Below are 21,090 nucleotides of genomic sequence, written 5' to 3'. Positions count from 1 at the left end.
CAACCTGAGAGGTAATATGGCCTTGTCATTGAGAATGACAATGAGTTGTCGATCATTGATGATGACGACCCTGTGACCTATAATGAGGCTATGAGTAGTATTGACTCAGAGAAATGGCATAGTGCCATGAAATCCAGAATGGAATCTATGTATAAGGTATACAAAAGATAGATTATAGCAGATGGCCAGGTGGAGACCTATAAGGCCAGGCTTGTGGTAAAAGGATTCAAACAAAGGCAATGGATTGACTTTGATGAAACCTTTTACCTGTAGCCCTGTTAAAATCAGTTCGGATTTTGCTTGCGAATGCTGCTTACTACGACTATGAGATCTGGCAAATAGCCAGATGGTTTTCTTTCCAAGGGAAATGAAAACCTAGTGTGTAAGCTACTACGAACCATATGTGGTTTAAAGCAAGCTTCTCGAAAGATGGAACATTCGTTTTGATGAGACAATCAAAGAGTTTGATTTTTTCAAAAACGCAGATGAACCATGCGTCTACAAAAGGGTTAGTGGGAGCGCGGTAACATTTCTTATATTGTATTGAATTAGAGTTGACACACATAACAACATAGCAGACCCACTCACAAAGATACTTTATGAAAGTCACTTTGATCGTCATAAAGACAAGATGGGTATTAGATACTAGAGTGATTGGCTTTAGTATAAGTGGGAGATTGAAAGGAATATGTCCTAAGTCCAATCATGTATGAGGTTTTAGGAATAACTTTTATGTAATCTGTTTTGATTTCATTAATATTAATAAAAGACTTGTTTTGTTTTTATTACGGGCTTTATCTATTTAAGTGTTTAAATAAGATATACCATAGTTTAGAGTAAAGCTTTATATGGATTATGATGAGATCATAATAGTGAGACCTAAATGATGATAACTCTAAACTTAAATAGTTCCTGGTCGTAGGATTACTAACTGGTAATTAATAATCCGCAAAGATCGGTACATACTATGCTTGCTTCATTATGAAGGATGTCTGTTCTCATAGACATTTGTGTGGTGACACTATAGCTAGTATGTAGGTGCTTATTATAGAATAAGTTCACTGAACATGACTCGCCCAGCTGAACAACTGATGGAGTTCACTCACGTGTCAGCAGTTGTTCATATAGTGATAGTTGTGCAAGTATCCTTAGACTTGAGGTCATCATAGTCATCTTATGTACACTGAACTATGCTTTGGTTTAGTTCTTAGTCTCCAGGGACAATTATTAGGGCTCTTCTGGGTATAGGAATTTGTACACGAAGATAGTGTATGATCAATAAAGGATCTACCCCTTCCAGTGAAGGAAGCGAGTGTTCAAGGCTGATCCACTTATGCTAGTTCAGGAATCTCTGGCCAGAGTGAATGAAATTAGAAAGGAGTTTCTAATTTGCATAGAACTAAGCATAGTAAATGGTAAGCAAGTGATTGAATTAGATAGGCTTGACACGAGATCCATGTCTTGTATTTAATCGGGACATTGTAGGGTAGAAGGAGTTTATTGTACGGTAACTATTCACTGAATAGGTTCTTGGTATTCTAAGCAGTGAATTCATATTATCCGGATAGTCGCAATATGCTGAGAAGTATCCCTCACGATGTAGAATAAATGTGATTAATTAATTAATCATATTTAATAAATTAGAGAATTTATATAAATAATGATAAAATAGTTTTATTATTATTTATTTCTACTACCGGCTTAATATTGAACCTACAGGGTCACACCATAAAAAGAGAATGATTTAATGGTGGAGGAATTAATTAATAATGGCTAAATAATTATTTATTTATGAAATAAATAATTAATTGGCAAATTTAATAATTTATTAAATGAGATTTAATTGATTATAAATTAATTAAGAAAAGTTCTTAATATTATTAATTAAGGATTTAATTTTTGGAAATTAAATCTAGAGAGAGAATTATTTCTAAAGTGTTTAGAAAAAGAATTAATAATTAAAATGTGTTTAATTATTAATGAGAATAATAAATGGGATAATAATAATAATATTTATGGGAAAATTTCAGCTGAAAATTTTGCCTATAAATACACTATTATAGACCCTATTTTTATTTGAACCACAAAAACCCAAAAAGTTTGGAAAACCCAATTCTCTCCACCTCCTTCCTCCTCCTTAACATCGTTTTCTTGGTGGATACCGGTGGAGTGCTTCACACTTGAGGAGCAACTGCTAAGGATCTCTGATCGTTATCTCCGAATTATTTTAAAGGTTAGATCCGATCCCTCGAATTTTTATTCATGATCTGTATGCTTTTATTTGGATTTTATATGTGTAAAAAATGTTTTGCCATGCCTCCGCTGCGATTAAAAATCCAACAGTAATGCAACCAGAAATTTAAATTGATTTTTCAGTCAAAATTTACATCTCGATGGATGATCTTTATCCATCGAGTTTGATCATCCGTCGGAATACTATTTGCTAATAAAAATCAATTATTTTTCTGGAATATTTTATGACTCGACGGATAATAGTTTATCCTCATCCGTCGAATTGTCCTAATCCTAGCCGTTAATTTCCTGAATATTATCCATCGAGTATACGTACAGTTTGTAAGCATAACACGACGGATAATTGATGGAATTTTTACAGTTTATTTTTTAAACGGCTATTTTAGGCAATTTTAATTAGCTACTTTATTTTACTTTATTATTTTTGGCAGTTATTTTTAAGATAGTATAAAAGCCTATTTCATTTCCATTGTTTTTCTTTTATCATTCTCAAATTATCTGCTTCAATTTCTTTCTCTTTAAAAGCACTTACTCTCTCTCTCTCTGCAAGCTCTTATTCTCTAACAGTGGCGCCTGTTGTCAAGATTATGTCTCAAACTGGGTTCATTTATGAGAAGAATAACTTCACAGCCTTAGTGAACAAGGGGATTCAGCATTTTGGTGACTACCAAAAAATGATGGATTTTGTGAAGAACTACAAGCTTAACTACGCCATGCTAAAATCACCCACCATCTTTTGTGAAGTTGTTGAAGAGATGTGGACCACTGCAATATACAACTCAACTGATAAGACCATCACACTCACTATCAAAGGTAATGAATTCTGTATTAATAGTGATGTTATCAAAGCATGTTTCAAAATTCCTGACAATAATGTGACCTCACCACACACAGATACTGATATAGTTAATATGCTTACTTCCATGAACTATGCTCTTTCTACTTCTAAGTTAAGTGACATTAGAAGATTGGGTCTTAGGAAGGAATGGAGTTTCATGTGTGATATAGTGACCAAGGTCTTTTCTGGTAAAGTCAGTAATTTTTATTCTGTTAATATTTCCATGCTTAACATGCTCTACATGCTAGTTACAGATAAGTACTTTAATTTTAGTGACCTTGTTCTGTTTGAGTTGGGTTTTAAATTAGGAGAGTTAAACAAGAGGGGTAAAAGTGTTTATTATGCTAGATTTTTCATGATGTTAGCTAACCACCTCTGTGAGGAAATTGTGCTTAAGAACCCAAACAACAAATTAGATTGTTGGGTTTAAGAGAGAAGGATTATTTCAGATTTGAACAGGGCAAATCATCACAGAGAAGTGCCACTTTTCTATTTCCCTGTAATGGAAGCACCTCAGGTAAGTGAGGTAAGTTCATCTATCCTTACTACTATTCCAACCTCACTAGTTTCTTTGAGTTCTAGTGTAGCTATGACAACTGTATCAATGACCCAAAAGTTGCCTACCAAACCAACAAAAATTTCAAAATTCAAATCAAAGAAAGCCCCCTCCGGTATCTCTCAAAATATGCCAGTTGCAAAATCCACCAAAACTAAAGAGGGGATTGTAAAGGTGGGCAAGATAGGTGAGGGAAAAAGTGAACATAAAAGAAACTCCAAGGATAAGGATGGAGATTTGAGTGGTTCCCAGCCTAGCCACAATGCAGTTTCCCAACACACTACAGTGATTAAAAAGGATAAAAGCTCATTTCTAGTTGCATCCTCCCAAAAGGATGTAACTATTGAACAAAGCTCTCAACCGAGAGCACAAGCCAAGAGGGTAAGGGACACAAGCTCACCCCAAACTTATGCCCGAAAGAAGAAATCCAAAACCCTTGGGGGTGCACAGGGTACACACACTGTGCAAACTGGTGTTAAAGGCACCGTCACTGCACCTTCTCAAATTCAGTTTGATATGGCTTTAATAAATATGGAGTCACGGCCAAAATCTCTAGTAATAGAAGCACCTCAAACACCAAATTCTCCTATTATTTCTCTGGATGTGGATATGATCAACACATCAATTCCTGATTCCCCTTCTTTAACTTTGTTGGGGAAGCCAAAATCTAATACAAGTGAGCATCATCTTTTAGATGATTTGTTGGCTCACTTGCCAATTCTTTCAGGAACTGTTGAATCATCTGTGCCCAAAATATCATCAATCAGCACAGAGTCCACAATAGTTTCTATTCCAAGTTCATTCATTTCTACTCTCTCGATGGATATTGCTCATCCGTCGAGTAGTGACTGTATCCCGACGGATAAGCTTAACTGCAGTTATCCGTCGGTTAGCAAAATCACTAACTGGATGGATATTACTCATCCGTCGAGTGTCTCTGCATAGCTTCAAACTTCATATATTTCAAGTGCAGAAGACTTAGTGGTTGTCCAGTCACTCTTAGGATTGAGGGAAGAGAGTGTTATGAGTGAGAGTCTGGGTTGCTCCCAGGAAAAAGGAGAGGAAAAGTGTGACGCCCTCCAAACCCGGGGTCTAGCTTTGGGGGTCACTAGCCACTAAACTAAAATAAAATAATCACAGCGGAATAATATAATAAATATGACCCCTTTACCTGCACTGGATTGATCACATGTTATAGTATGGAATAGGCACTAATATAAACCAAATGTTATTACAAACCATAAGTCTAATTAGTTTTACAGATTATTCAAATTTTATTACAAACCTCTAGACTAGTTAAGCGTCCCAAAACAGTCTACCGGGAAAACACACCCAACAATCCACAAGCACTCGACTTCTGATCAAACCTGGAACTCAAGCCTGCTCTGGCTTAGCTGAAAGATTAGATTGATAAACAAGTATGAGCGAAAGAAATGCTCAGGAAGCAGTATAAAATGTGCTTGAAATGATAAACCACATTCTGATAATAACTGAACAACAGGATAAAATCAGTAATATTTGATCAATAATAAAAGCTTCACTAGCTATCAACAATAAATGATAATTTTTAGATTGGAATCTAACTCTGACGGACGTATTATCACATGCTGATCAGACCGTGTGATAGCACAAGGTCATGATTCATAGAAACATGTCCCCAAAACACGAGTACTCAAATAAAAAGGCAATATACCTGCCTGTGGCAAAAATGGTGTCATAATATTTCATATAACACATAGAAATAGCCCTCCGCTGGACCGTCCGTCCCGGTCACTTACGCATTCATCCATCCATAAAACATTTTGATCAAAGGAGTCGAATCAAAGGGCATCCTTAACCATATAACTCTCCATTTCACATGGTCCAGAGCTATCTCAACAATCGATGGCAAAATAACTAGAACAATTAGTTATTCGCTAATCTCAATTCAATGTTCCACTGTATAGAGTAATTTATAGCGAAATATAACACGTTCAACTATTCTGAACTTAGAATGTATGGATATTGAAAGAATAAAGTTCAGAATCAATATCATTTGGATGATAAGTGAAGATATAGATATTTGCATAATATGATTCAAATTAAACATCACTTGAACGATAAGTGAAGTTAGGGGTACTTGTCTGGTATGCTCGATAACCTCTTACTATAACTCTGCTTATAGCTGCTGACTACTATCTCCGTCTAACACTTGACCGCACTCCTTGCTACTCGATTCTATAAACAAAAGGACTATCCTAATTAACAAAACCAAACTCAATCGATGTAACTATACGTCTTGACATCTACCCGATCGTTTATAATTAAGTATGGCATTTTAAACTGTAAACATGGTATTCGTATAACACGTAATCACATATTTCATGTAACACATAAGTCACATCATTAAAAGATATGTCCTAGGGCGTTCAAAATTAAAATTAGGCCAATAATAATATTTACCGATTAGATATTGACTCAAATAGATATACAAATCAAATGTCATTGCAATATAAAAGAAATTAGGACTTAAAAGTATTTTTATTGGAAGCGCAATATTTTTCTGAGTCTATACGCGTTCGTTTCATATTAAACGGACGAACGGTTTATTTATTAAGAATAAAATAAGAAATAAATGGAATTAAATCAATTAATAATAATATTAATTGATTTTTAAATACCAAAATATAATTTTTAAACCTTTAAAATAAGTTTCAGAAATTATTTGAATTAATTATAAATAATCTACATATATTTAACTATTTATAAATAAAATTAATTGATTAATTGATTTTTAATCAATTAATTAAATTCATAAATAATTAACTAAAATGAATTATAAATAATTAAATCAAATTGTATTTTTGAAAATAATAAAAGAAAATAATTTTTAGAATTTTAGATAATAAATAAAAGATTTTTGAATGTAAAATAAATGATTTTTAAAATTTTGAAAATGAATTTTGAAATAAACAAAACAGAAAATCTCACAAACAGGTTTTTATGGCTGGGTTTTGGGTAATAAAAATCAAAACCGGGTTCTTTTTTCCACTGAAACGGGTCAGTATGAACTCGACCCGGTCGGGTTTGAAGACCCACCGGTTTCTGGAAAAATCCAGATTCCGGCGGCCCTTCGCCGGACTCCGGCGAGTCCATAACCGGCCAAAACACCCCTGAATCTGCTTCCAGACAACATCAATCAATACGCAATCGTATCAACAATACAAACCCAAGAATCATAATCATTAACAACCCAGAAATCGATCACTCCGGCCGATTCCCGATCATAAACCGGCGACTTCACCAGAAAATTCAATCCACACAATCCTAAACGAAATCTAACGTTCTATATATGGAAATGAAGCTTGTAATCTCAGGAACTCAGTCGTATATTCACAATGATCAAAACATCATCAATAAGAACAGAAAATTCAATCAAAACTTCGACTTATTAAATCGAATTCGTATGACCAATTCTAGCAATCATTTGATGCGTTTTTATATACGAATACGTTCAAAATCATCCAAGAAATCTAATTCAAACATCAAAATCGATCGACAATCCAGATAATGAAAACCTAAATTGAACAAAAATGAAGAACAAAGTTTTCTCAAGATACTGAACCTTAGTTTGAGATATTTGTATCGAAACAACGGCCGTGGTTCTGGCTTTGATTTGGGATTGAAATCGCTGCAAACCGATTCCTCCAGAGGGATCAATCGATCGAATAGCTCAAGAACAAACCTTAATTCCCAATTTTTTAATTTCTGATTTTTAGGCTATTTTTAGTAATTTCTGTAAATAAAGTAAAATAAAATAAAATAAATCTGCTATTTATATATGTACATAAATTAATACCCCAAAATAAATTAAGGGTGTTTTTATCCCCTAATTATAATAATTAGGGCCCCAAAATAATAACTACGGGGCATAATTTTAAAAATGATAAAATACAAAATTAATGTCAAAATTTCCCAAAAATTACGAATAATTCAAAAATACAAAAAAAAATAAAGGTTATTTGAAATACGAATAATTTTTAGAGAAATGAAAACATGGATTTTATGGGGTTTGACGTCCCGGTGAGGTCCCGGTCCGTTAATTTTTGAAAAACAGAAACGGTCCCTAAATTACCAGAAAAACCCGAAAACACCTAAAATGCATTCAAACGCGTATAAATCAAAATAAAATGAGTATCTTAATAAAGACGCTAATAACTACGCATCCCGATTGCAGATAAAGTCATATAATTGCAGTTTAGGCATATATTAATTAATCGAAAAATTTCTGGCCCACACAGAAACACACATAATAACTATAACATCTAATAGCATGACAATAACCACTTTAAATGTATAAAACATATAATATTTATTTATTTAACACATAATATTCATATAATTTTCCCGGATATTACATCTTTCCCCCTTAACAGGATTCCGTCCTCAGAATAAGCCTAGGAAAATAAATGAGGATACTTGGATCGCATTTCGCTTTCCAACTCCCAATTCCACTCTTCAACCTTGGGATTCCTCCACAAGACTCGTACTAATGACACAGACTTATTCCTAAGCACTCTTTCTTTCTTATCTAAAATATGCATTGGTTGCACGACAAAAGACAAATCTGGCTGAATCTCGATTGGCTCATATTCTATCACATTATTCGAATTAGGCAAATAACGCTTCAACATTGACACGTGGAACACGTTGTGAATATGTTGCATGTGAGGTGGTAACGCCAACTCATAAGCAACCTTTCTCACACGCCTCAAAATTTCAAAAGGGCCAATATAACGCGGACTCAGCTTTCCTTTCTTTCCAAATCTTGATAAACCTTTCGAAGGCGAAACCTTTAATAACACTGCTTCACCAACTTCAAATTCCATATCCTTTCTGGCAGGATCAGCATATTTGCGTTGGCAATCTTGAGCTGCTATTAATCTTTTCCAAATGAGTTCTATTTTCTCCTTCGTCTGCTGGATCAATTTTGGACCCAAAATCTTTCTCTCACCAACTTCTTCCCAACATTTGGAGATATGCATCTTCTCCCGTACAAAGCTTCATAAGGCGGCATTCCAATGCTAGCATGATAACTGTTATTGTAGGAGAATTTAACCAATGGCAAATGTTCATCCCAACTCCCTTCAAAATCTAGTGCACAAACCCTTGGCATATCTTCAATAGTCTAAATCGTCCTTTCACTTTGACCGTCTGTCTGTGGATGATACGCGGTACTCATGGTCAACTTTGTTCCGAGACAATCTTGAAAACTTCTCCAAAATCTTGAATTAAATTGAGGATCTCTGTCTGAAACTATGGATACTGGAACTCCATGTTGGGTCACAATTTCCTTAAGATATAACCGAACCAATTTATCCATTGAAAATCTCTCGTTGATAGGAAGAAAATGCGCTGACTTCATCAATCTGTCAATTATAACCCAAATAGCATCATGATTTGCCCTGGTCCTCGATAATCCAACTACGAAATCCATCGTTATATGCTCCCACTTCCATTCTGGAATGTCCAATGGTTGTATCAGTCCACTGGGTCTTTTATGTTCCGCTTTGACTCGCTGGCAAGTGTAACACTTACTTACCCATTCTGCAATTTCCTTCTTCATGCTTGGCCACCAAAAGTTTTCTCTTAAGTCTCTGTACATCTTCGTACTTCCGGGATGAATTGAATATCTGGAGTTGTGAGCGTCTCGAAGAATTTCATCTTTTAGCTCGGCTACGTCGGGTATCCATATTCTGGAAGAAAATCTTAATATTCCTTTATCATCCTTTTGACTCCCTATCTCTTCTCCTATCAAACTGTCTTGTTCATGGCTCATTACTTCTTCCTGACATCTTCTTATCTTCTCTAATAGTTCTGGTTGAAAAGACATTGCACACAACACATCTGTAGACATACTTGGGGCACTGACCTCTATTTCAAGCTTCTCAAATTCCTTGATTAATTCCTCGGATGAAATTATCATGTTTAACCTTTCTTTTCTGCTGAGAGCGTCAGCCACCACATTGGCTTTACCTGGATGATAGTTGATGGTACAGTCGTAGTCCTTGATTAGTTCGAGCAATCTTCTTTGCCTCATGTTCAATTATTTCTGGGTGAAGATATACTTCAAACTCTTGTGGTCCGTGTAGATCTCGCACTTTTCCCCGTACAGATAATGCCTCCATATCTTCAATGAAAACACTATAGCTGCAAATTCAAGATCATGGGTCGGATACTTCTCTTTATGTGGTTTCAACTGTCTTGAAGCGTACGCTATCACCTTGTCATGCTGCATCAAAACACATCCCAATCCTTTGTATGACGCGTCACTGTAGATCACAAAATTTCCTTGTTCATCTGGCAAGACTAGCACTGGAGAAGATACTAATCTATTCTTTAATTCTTGGAAACTTTCCTCGAACTTCTCATCCCATTCAAATTTTTGGTTCTTCCTGGTGAGCTTTGTCAATGGCGTAGCTATCTTTGCAAAGTCTTGCACGAATCTTCTGTAGTAACATGCTAGTCCCATGAAACTTCTTACTTCCTTCGGTGTCTTTGGTCTCTCCCAGTTGATTATGGCTTCAATCTTTGCTGGATCCACTTCCACTCCTTTATTGCTAATCACGTGCCCAAGAAATCGTACTTCTTTTAACCAAAATTCACACTTGGAAAACTTTGCATACAATTTCTCTTGTCGCAGTATCTCAAGAACTATCCTCAAGTGCTCTATATGCTCTTCTTCTATTTTAGAATAGATCAAGATGTCGTCTATGAACACGATCACGAATTTATCCAAATACTTCTTAAATACTCGATTCATCAGATCCATGAAAGCTGCTGGTGCATTGGTTAATCCAAATGCCATCACTAGAAACTCATAATACCCATATCTGGTTCTGAATGCGGTCTTCGGAATATCTTCTGGCTTAATCTTTAGTTGATGATATTCAGACCTTAAATCTATCTTAGAAAACCATACAGCGCCTCTCAATTGGTCAAATAAATCATCGATCCTTTGCAATGGGTACTTATTCTTAATGGTTAGCTTATTTAGTTCTCGATAGTCAATACACAGTCGCATACTCCCGTCCTTCTTCTTGACAAACAGTACTGGTGCGCCCTATGGGGATACACTGGGTCTTATAACTCCTTTCTCCAAAAGATCTTGTAGCTGCGTTGCCAATTCTTTCATCTCTACTGGTGTCATCCGGTACGGAGCTTTAGAAACTGGTTCTATTCCGGGTGCTAGATCAATCGCAAATTCAATTTCTCTATCGGGAGGTAATCCTTGTAGATCGTCTGGAAAGACATCTGGAAATTTATTGACAACTGGAATCGCTTCTAGTGCTGGAACTTCTTTGCTGGTGTCTACCACATGGGCCAAATACGCTTCGTAATTCTGACGCAATAACTTCTTCACTTGAGCTATCGTTAAGAACTTCTTCTCTTGCTTATTTCCTCGAAATATCACCTTTTTCTTACTATCCAATGTCTGAAGTCTCACTTTCCTATTCTTACAATCAATCTGAGCGTTATTTTCTGACAACCAATCCATTCCTAAAATAACATCAAATTATCCCAACTTAAAAGGTATCAAGTTGGCATAGAAATAATGTCCTCATATCTCAATATCACACTTCGGGCACACTCGATTGACGGAAACTTGGTCCTTATTAGCTAATTCTATCATTAATGCTTGTTCTAACAACTTAATTTCGCAATGCAGTTTATCGACAAAATCTTGAGAAATAAATGACCTTGTAGCTCCAGAATAAAACTTTAGCATATACGAAGTTGACTGGAAGCGTACCTGCAACCATGTCTGAACTCTGAACAGCATCCTTCATAGTCATATTGAATATCCTGGCCTTGGGCTGGTCCTTTGCTGATGGTCCTTCAATCCTTGGCACATTCTGAGATGGAGCACCTTTAAGCCTTGAGGTGTTGCTCGTCGTACCTTGTGTTGGGCAATTCCTGGCGATATGTCCTGGCTTCCCACACTTATAACAACCAGTTCCCAAATTCTGACCTTGAGTCGGATTCTGACACATATTAGCAAAGTGTCCTTTCCTGCCGCACTTGAAACACATCACATTAGCATTATAATTCCCAAAGTGCTTTCTACCACAAAACTAGCAATTCGGTATTGGTGGACGATTGGGCCTCTACTGATTTGAATTCTGAAAACCGTTACCTTGTCCTCCATTTCCTGATTGCGGTCTTCTGAATCCCACATTCCTATTACCCTGAAATTCTGGCCTTTTGTTGAAATGGCCCTGAAAATTACCTTGCTGCTGACCTTCTTCTGAGATTTCTATCTTCCTTTTCTTCCCATCCTTTCCTTTCTGAGACATGTCACTTTTACTTTCGATCACCATTGCTTTCTGAACCACTGCCACATATGAAGTCAACTCAAACATGGCCACTCTGTTCTGAATCCAAAACTTCAAACCCTGTTCAAATCTTCTTGCTTTCTTTTCGTCTGTATCAACCTGGTCTGGCATGAACCTTGCTAACTCAGTAAACTTAGCCTCGTACTCAGCCACCGTAAGATCTCCCTGGGTCAGGTTCAAGAACTTGATCTCCATTTGGTTCTTCATATACCTTGGAAAATACTTTTCCAGAAACAGCTCGGTAAACCTTTTCCAAGTTATAAACTCACCTCCTTCCAATGCTCTCATGGATTCCCACCAATAGTTCGCCTCACCCTTCAGAAAGTAGCTTGCAAACTTGGTCTTCTGTTCAGTCCCTGCTCCGACTAATTCAAAAGCCTTTTCCATTTCCTTGAGCCATGCATTGGCTTCCACAGGATCAGCACTTCCCTTGAACTCAGGTGGTTTCACAGCTTGAAACTGCTTAAAAGTCACTGCAAATGGTGCTGCTGCTTGTTGTTGCTGTTGTTGTTGCTGCTGCGTAAGATGTAATATCTGTTGTTGCATCAGTCCCAACATCTGGACAATCGCTGGATCCGTACGGCTCTCGGTACGATCCTCTCCCAAATTATTCCTTCTCTTTGGTGCCATTATTCTGGTAAGAAACAAGCAACATATATAATAATATGTCAAGCATTGTGTCAAATATGTAGCAATTCCTTAGCATATCAAAATTCGCAAACATTATCTCTTCTCAAAATATCATAAACTTGTTACCATATTAACACAAGCGACATGATTATCACATAATCCTGCTTATTATCTTGAGAATAACAACACAAAGAAAATTTACGAAGAATTATCCAAACCTTTTAAACCCTTACTCAAAATCTCAAATAAACCAACAAATAGTGGATAGGGTTGCAACACAACCTCCCAACCTCTTTTCCAACACTTCTTACCATTCTCAAAACCAACAAAATAGCAAAGCAATGGCACAAAAGCCAAGAGCTAAACACAAAACAGGGAACCTAAACAACTTAACTATAACCCAGCCCAATAACCTAAATTTAATCTTATAAGAGCTAAACTACACGCGCCTATCTTATATGATCTTCCTATGACTCATCTATGATAATCCTAAGCCTGTTTCAGTGACCATAACCTGTAGCTCTGATACCAACCTGTGACACCCTCCAAACCCGGGGTCTAGATTTGGGGGTCACTAGCCACTAAACTAAAATAAAATAATTACAGCGAAATAATATAATAAACATGACCCCTTTACCTGCACTGGATCGATCACAGGTTATAGTATGGAACAAGCACTAATACAACCCAAATGTTATTACAAACCATAAGTCTAATTAGTTTTACAGATTATTCAAATTTTATTACAAACCTCTAGACTAGTTAAGCGTCCCAAAATAGTCTACCGGGAAAACACACCCAACTATCTACAAGCACTCGACTTCTGATCAAACCTGGAACTCAAGCCTGCTCTAGCTTAGCTGAAAGATTAGATTGATAAACAAGTATGAGCGAAAGAAATGCTCAGCAAGCAGTATAAAATGTGCTTGAAATGATAAACTACATTCTGATAATAACTGAACAACAGGATAAAATCAGTAATATTTGATCAATAATAAAAGCTTCACAAGCTATCAACAATAAACAATAATTTTTAGATTGGAATCTAACTCTGACGGAAGTACTATCACATGATGATCAGCCCGTGTGATAGCACAAGATCATGATTTATAGAAACATGTCCCCAAAACACGAGTACTCAAATAAAAAGGCAATATACCTGCCTGTGGCAAAAATGGTGTCATAATATTTCATATAACACATAGAAATAGCCCTCCACTGGACCGTCTGTCCCGGTCACTTACGCATTCATCCAATCCATAAAATATTTTGATCAAAGGAGCCGAATCAAAGGGCATCCTTAACCATATAACTCTCCATTTCTCATGGTCCAGAGCTATCTCAACAATGGATGGCGAAATAACTAGAACAGTTAGTTATTCGCTAATCTCAATTCAATGTTCCACTGTATAGAGTAATTTATAGCGAAATATAAAACGTTCAACTATTCTGAACTTAGAATAGTATGGATATTGAAAGAATAAAGTCCAGAATCAATATCATTTGGATGATAAGTGAAGATATAGATATTTACATAATATAATTCGAATTAAACAACACTTGAACGATAAGTGAAGTTAGGGGTACTTGTTTGGTATGCTCGATAACCTCTTACTATAACTCTGCTTAAAGCTGCTGACTACTATCTCCGTCTAACACTTGACCGCACTCCTTGCTACTCGATTCTATAAACAAAAGGACTATCTTAATTAACAAAACCAAACTCAATCGACATAACTATACGTCTTGACATCTACGCGATCGTTTATAATTAAGCATGGCATTTTAAACTGTAAACAGATAGCATGCATATCATAAAGCACGTAATCATGGTATTCGTATAACACGTAATCATATATTTCATGTAACACATAAGTCAGATCATTAAAAGATATGTCCTAGGGCGTTCAGAATTAAAATCAGGCCAATAATAATATTTACCGATCAGACACCGACTCAAACTGATATACAAATCAAATGTCATTGCAATACAAAATAAATTAGGACTTAAAAGTATTTTTATTGGAAGCGCAATATTTTTCTGAGTCTATACGCATTCGTTTCGTATTAAATGGATGAACGATTTATTTATTATGAATAAAATAAGAAATAAATGGAATTAAATCAATTAATAATAATATTAAATGATTTTTAAATACCAAAATATAATTTTTAAATCTTTAAAATAATTTTCAGAAATTATTTGAATACATTATAAATAATTTACATTTATTTAACTATTTATAAATAAAATTAATTGATTGATTGATTTTTAATCAATTAATTAAATTCATAAATAATTAACTAAAATAAATTATAAATAATTAAATCAAATTGTATTTTTGAAAATAATAAAAGAAAATAATTTTTGGAATTTAAAATAATTCAGAAAATAATTTTTAGAATTTTAGATAATAAATAAATGATTTTTGAATGTAAAATAAATGATTTTTAAAATTTTGAAAATGAGTTTTGAAAATAAACAAAACAGAAAATCTCACAAACAGGTTTTTATGGCTGGGTTTTGGGGAATAAAAATCAAAACCGGGTTCTTTTTTCCACTGAAACGGGTCGGTATGAACTCGACCGGGTCGGGTTTGAAGACCCACCGGTTTCTGGAAAAATTCCAGATTCCGGCGGCCCTTCGCCGGACTCCGGCGAGTCCATAACCGGCCAAAACACCCCTGAATCTGCTTCCAGACAACACCAATCAATACGCAATCGTATCAACAGTACAAACCCAAGAATCATAATCATTAACAACCCAGAAATCGATCACTCCGGCCGATTCCCGATCATAAACCGACAACTTTACCGGAAAATTCAATCCACACAATCCTAAACGAAATCTAATGTTCTATATATGGAAATGAAGCTTGTAATCCCAGGAACTCAGTCGTATATTCACAATCATCAAAACATCATCAATAAGAACAGAAAATTCAATCAAAACTTCGACTTATTAAATCGAATTCGTACTACCAATTCTAGCAATCATTTGATGCGTTTTTATATACGAATACGTTCAAAATCATCCCAGAAATCTAATTCAAACATCAAAATTGATCGACAATCAACAGATAATAAAAACCTAAATCGAACAAAAATGAAGAACAAAGTTTTCGCAAGATACCGAACCTTAGTTTGAGATATTTGTATCGAAACAATGGCCGTGGTTCTGGCTTTGATTTGGGATTAAAATCACTGCAAACCGATTCCTCCAGAGGTCCAATCGATCGAATAGCTCAAGAACAAACCCTAATTCCCAATTTTATAATTTCTGATTTTTAGGCTATTTTTACTAATTTCTAAAAATAAAATAAAATAAATCTGCTATTTATATATATACATAAATTAATACCCCAAAATAAATTAAGGGTGTTTTTATCCCCTAATTATAATAATTAGGGCCCCAAAATAATAATTACGGGGCATTATTTTAAAAATGATAAAATACAAAATTAATGTCAAAATTTCCCAAAAATTACGAATAATTCAAAATACAAAAAAAAATAAAGGGTATTTGAAATACGAATAATTTTATAAAAATGAAAACACGGATTTTGTGAGGTTTGACATCCCGGTAGGGTCCCGGTCCGTTAATTTTTGAAAAACAGAAACGATCCCTGAATTACCAGAAAAAACAGAAAACACCTAAAATGCATTCAAACGCGTATAAATCGAAATAAAACGAGTATCTTAATAAAGACGCTAATAACTACGCATCCCGATTGCAGATAAAGTCATATAATTACAGTTTAAGCATATATTAATTAATCGAAAAATTTCTGGCCCACACGGAAATACACATAATAGCTATAACATCTAATAGCATGACAATAACCACTTTAAACTTATAAAACACATAATATTTATTTATTTAACACATAATATTCACATAATTTTCCCGGATATTACAAAAAGAGTGAAACTATGCAATCCATTTCTTCAGGATTGGCAAAAGAGAGTGAGAGGAGTCCCACCTTAGATGGTGAAGGTGAGGGTGTGAGGGTGGGGAGCCAGGGTGAGACCCTGATGCAACAAATGAGAGAACACGAGAGAAATGCAGGTACAGAAGTTATAAGGATGGATGTCATTGCCAGTGAGTTAATGAATGTCCAGGATGCAGACAGGGAGGGACTATCTCAGCAACCTCAAGTTGTTATAGATTCCACCTCCCTTGATGCTGAGGCATTTACTCACCCTGTTCCAGCTTATCAACTTCTAGCTGAACAGGGCAATGGCAATGCAGAAAGGATTCTCAATCTAGTGCATACCACTCAGTCAATGCTAAGGGCTAAGGATGCCATCACAGCTTTGCCTTCTACAGCTGGTGATGTGGATTATGAGACTGGTGGTTCAGCAGATTTCTTTGGTGATGAAGGTGGAGATAGTGAAGAAGAGGCATTGGACATAGGGGATAAGTGGGTTCAAGTTCTAGATCAGGAATGCCATCATGGGCATTTTCAAAGCACTGTGATGAGCACTACTTCAAGATAACCCTGATTCAACTAATAAATCACACAAATACTGCTCTTCAAACCACTACAAATGCCAACACCAAGAAGCTCCTTCAAGCACATCTTGCTTCTCTGCAACTACAACAAATTCAAGGCTTTCAATATGCTAGAGATGTTAACACCATCAAGGGTGATATTGATGAAATGAAGAAGCCTCTTTCAGACAAAATGGATTCTAAGCTTCCAGAAGCCACAATGCTTGACCTCAAGAGGCAACTAAGGAAAAATTCTGATCTTGCAACAAAGATAGATGCTTTGGATACAAGAATATCAGCTATGGAAGCATCTTTAACAGCCATTCATCTTCATCAAGCCCAACAGACAGATTTACTTCAGAAACTAGTGGCTGCTCAAACCTCCTCTACTCAACTTGATGATAACAAAAAGGGGGAGAAAGGACCAAGTGAGGGGGTGAAGCTTCAAATTCAAATCAATAAAGTAATTGTGCCCACAATTACTTTCACCAAGCCACCAGTAACATATAGTATATATCTGATCAATGCAGCAGCAGCCAACATAAGAGCAGCTGAAAAGGAGCAGTTGAAACCAATCAACCGGGAGAAAATTGATGAGATTATACAAAGGAGCCAGTTAAGTCAACCATTCATCACTCTGAAGTCAAACAGATCTCTGTGAATGAAATGAGCATGAACTATCTGGAAAGAGGACAGCCATCCTGCATCAAATCTCCAAAGGTTGAAATTATTCTGAAGCCAAGGGTGAACTATCCAAAATCAGTATTGAAGAACCCTGTGGATACAGTTTATGAGACACCTAAACCTGATGAGAAGAAACTTCTGTCAAGATTAATTGCCTTCTACAAGGATCCAACTGATTTAGCTTTAAAGAGAAGAATTGCTAAAGTTTTCAGGAATGGGAAAGAAATTTGTGTGGTGGCTGGACGTCCTCAATTTGCTCAAGAAAAGAGAGAAGAAAAGGCAAGATTGAAGCAGGAAAAGAAGCAAGCTATTCTAGATGCCAAAAAGGCTAAGCAAAAGAAAGAACAAGCTGCTATCTTTGAAGGGTTTTAGCACATAAACGCAACGAAAATGTAAATTTAAATCTGAAAAAAATGAAACCCTCCGCAGGATCTATGCGAAAAATAATATTTAATTCGTAGTTCAATATGTTTACCTTAAGAAGCTTTACGTTAATGGAAAGATGGAGGTCTTTAATAGCGATCCAAGAACGATGAACGGAAATCCCTAGCAGTTACTCCTCAAGTGTGAAGCACTTCACCGGTATCCACCAAGAGTACAATGTGATGGAGGAGGAAGAGGTTGAGAGAATTAGTTGCCTCCCTCTTGTTCTACTTTAGAATTAGGGTTAATTATTTGGGTTGAGGCAAATAGGGTTTATAATAGTATATTTATAGGCAAAATTTTCAGCTGAAAATTTTCCATAAAATATTATTATTATTAACCCTTTAATTGATTATTCTTATTAACCAATTAACTAATAATTAAAACACCTTTTAATCATTAATCCCTTTTCTAAACACTTTAGAAAAATAATTCTCTCACTTGATTTAATTTCCAAAATTAAATTCTTAATTTATAATATTAAGAATGAATTAAATCTCATTTAATCAATTATTAAATCGGCTAATTAATTATTTATTTCACAAATATATAATTACCAGCCATTATTAATTAATTCCTCCACCATTAAATCATTCTCTTTTATGGTGTGACCCTGTAGGTTCAATATTAAGCTCGTAGTAGAAATAAATAATACTAAAACTATTTTATCATTATTTATATAAATTCTCTAATTCATTAAATATGATTAATTAATAAATTAATCATATTTATTCTACATCGTGAGGGATACTTCTCAGCATATCGCGACTATCCGGATAATCCGAATTCACTGCTTAGAATACCAAGAACCTATTCAGTGAGTAGTTACCGTACAATCAATTCCTTCTACCCTGCAATGTCACGATTAAATACAAGGCATGGAACTTGTGTCAAGCCTATCTTATTTAATCATTTGCTTTCCCATTCACACTGCTTAGTTCTATTTAATGTAAATTAGAAACTCCTTTCTAATTTCATTCACTCTGGCCAGAGATTCCCGAACTAGCATAAGTGGATCAGCATTGAACATTCTCTTCCTTCACTGGAAGGGGTAGATCCTTTATTGATCATACATTATCTTCGTGTACAAATTCCTATACCTAGTAGAGCCCTTATAATTGTCCCTGGAGACTAAGAACTAAACCAAAGCATAATTCAGTGTACACAAGATGACTATGATGACCTCAAGTCTAAGGATACTTGTACAACTATCACTATGTGAACAACTGCTGACACGTGAGTGAACTCCATCAGTTGTTCAGCTATGTGAGTCATGTTCAGTTAACTTATTCTATAATAAGCACCTACATACTAGCTATAACGTCACCACACAAATGTCTATGAGAACAGACATCCTTCATAATGAAGCAAGCATAGTATATACCGATCTTTGCGGATTACTAATTACCAGTTAGTAATCCTACAACCAGGAAATATTTAAGTTTAGAGTTATCATCTTTTAGGTCTCATTATTATGATCTCATCATAATCCATAAAAAGCTTTACTCTAAACTATGGTATATCTTATTTAAACACTTAAATAGATAAAGCCCGTAATAAAACTAAAACAAGTCTTTTATTAATATCAATGAAATCAAAACAGATTACATAAAAGTTATTCCTAAATCATCATACATGATTGGACTTAGGACACATTTCTTTTAATCTCCCACTTGTACTAAAGCCAATCACTCTGGTATATAATACCCATCTTGTCTTTATGACGATCAAAGTGACTTTGAGAAAGTGGCTTTGTGAGTGGGTCTGCTACGTTGTTATGTGTGTCAACTCTCTTGACGTCTCCTCTTTCAATACAATACAAGAAATGTTACCGCGCTCCCACTAACCCTTTTGTAGACACATGGTTCATCTATGTTTTTGATAAAACCAAACTCTTTGATTGTCTCATCAAAACGGATGTTCCATCTACGAGAAGCTTGCTTTAAACCATATATGGTTCATAGCAGCTTACACACTAGGTGTTCATTTCCCTTGGAAAGAAAACCCTCCGGATGTGTCATATACACTTCCTCTTCAAGTTTCCCATTGAGGAAGGCCGTTTTCACGTCCATTTGCTAGATCTCATAGTCGTAGTAAGCGACAATCGCAAGCAAAATACAAATTGATTTTAACAGGGCTACAGGCAAAAAATTTTCATCAAAGTCAATCCCTTGCCTTTGTCTGAATCCTTTTGCCACGAGCCTAGCCTTATAGGTCTCCACCTGCCCATCTGCTCCAATCTTTCTTTTGTATACCCACTTGCACCCAAGAGGCTTAAGAGCTTCAGGCGCCTCAACTAGAGTCCATACTTGGTTGGTATACATAGATTCCATTTTTGATTTCATGGCACTATGCCATTTCTCTGAGTCAACAATACTCATAGCCTCATTATAGGTCACAGGGTCGTCATCATCAATGATTGACAACTCATTGTCATTCTCAATGACAAGGCCATAATACCTCTCAGGTTGGTGAGACACTCTCCCTGACCTATGAATGGGTTGTTCCACAGAAGGTTGTTCAGTCTGAACAGGTGTTTCCACTTGATCCGTAGTAGTTTGTGCTTCTTGAACTTCATCAAGTTCAATTTTGCTCCCACTGTTTCCTTCAAGGATAAACTGCTTTTCCAAGAAGGTAGCATGTCTGGAGATAAACACCCGATGGTCGGTGTAAAAGTAATACCCTAAAGTCTCTTTAGGATATCCCATAAAATTACATTTTACAGATCGAGATTCCAGCTTATCTGGGTCAACTTTCTTGACATAAGCTGGACATCCCCAAGTCTTAACGTGTTTAAGACTCGGTTTCCTTTCTTTCCATATCTCATATGGAGTTT

This window comes from Apium graveolens, chromosome 10 (genome assembly GCF_009905375.1).
Source record: "Apium graveolens cultivar Ventura chromosome 10, ASM990537v1, whole genome shotgun sequence".
In the NCBI taxonomy this organism is placed as follows: Eukaryota; Viridiplantae; Streptophyta; class Magnoliopsida; order Apiales; family Apiaceae; genus Apium; species Apium graveolens.
This window is presented reverse-complemented; position numbering follows the sequence as displayed.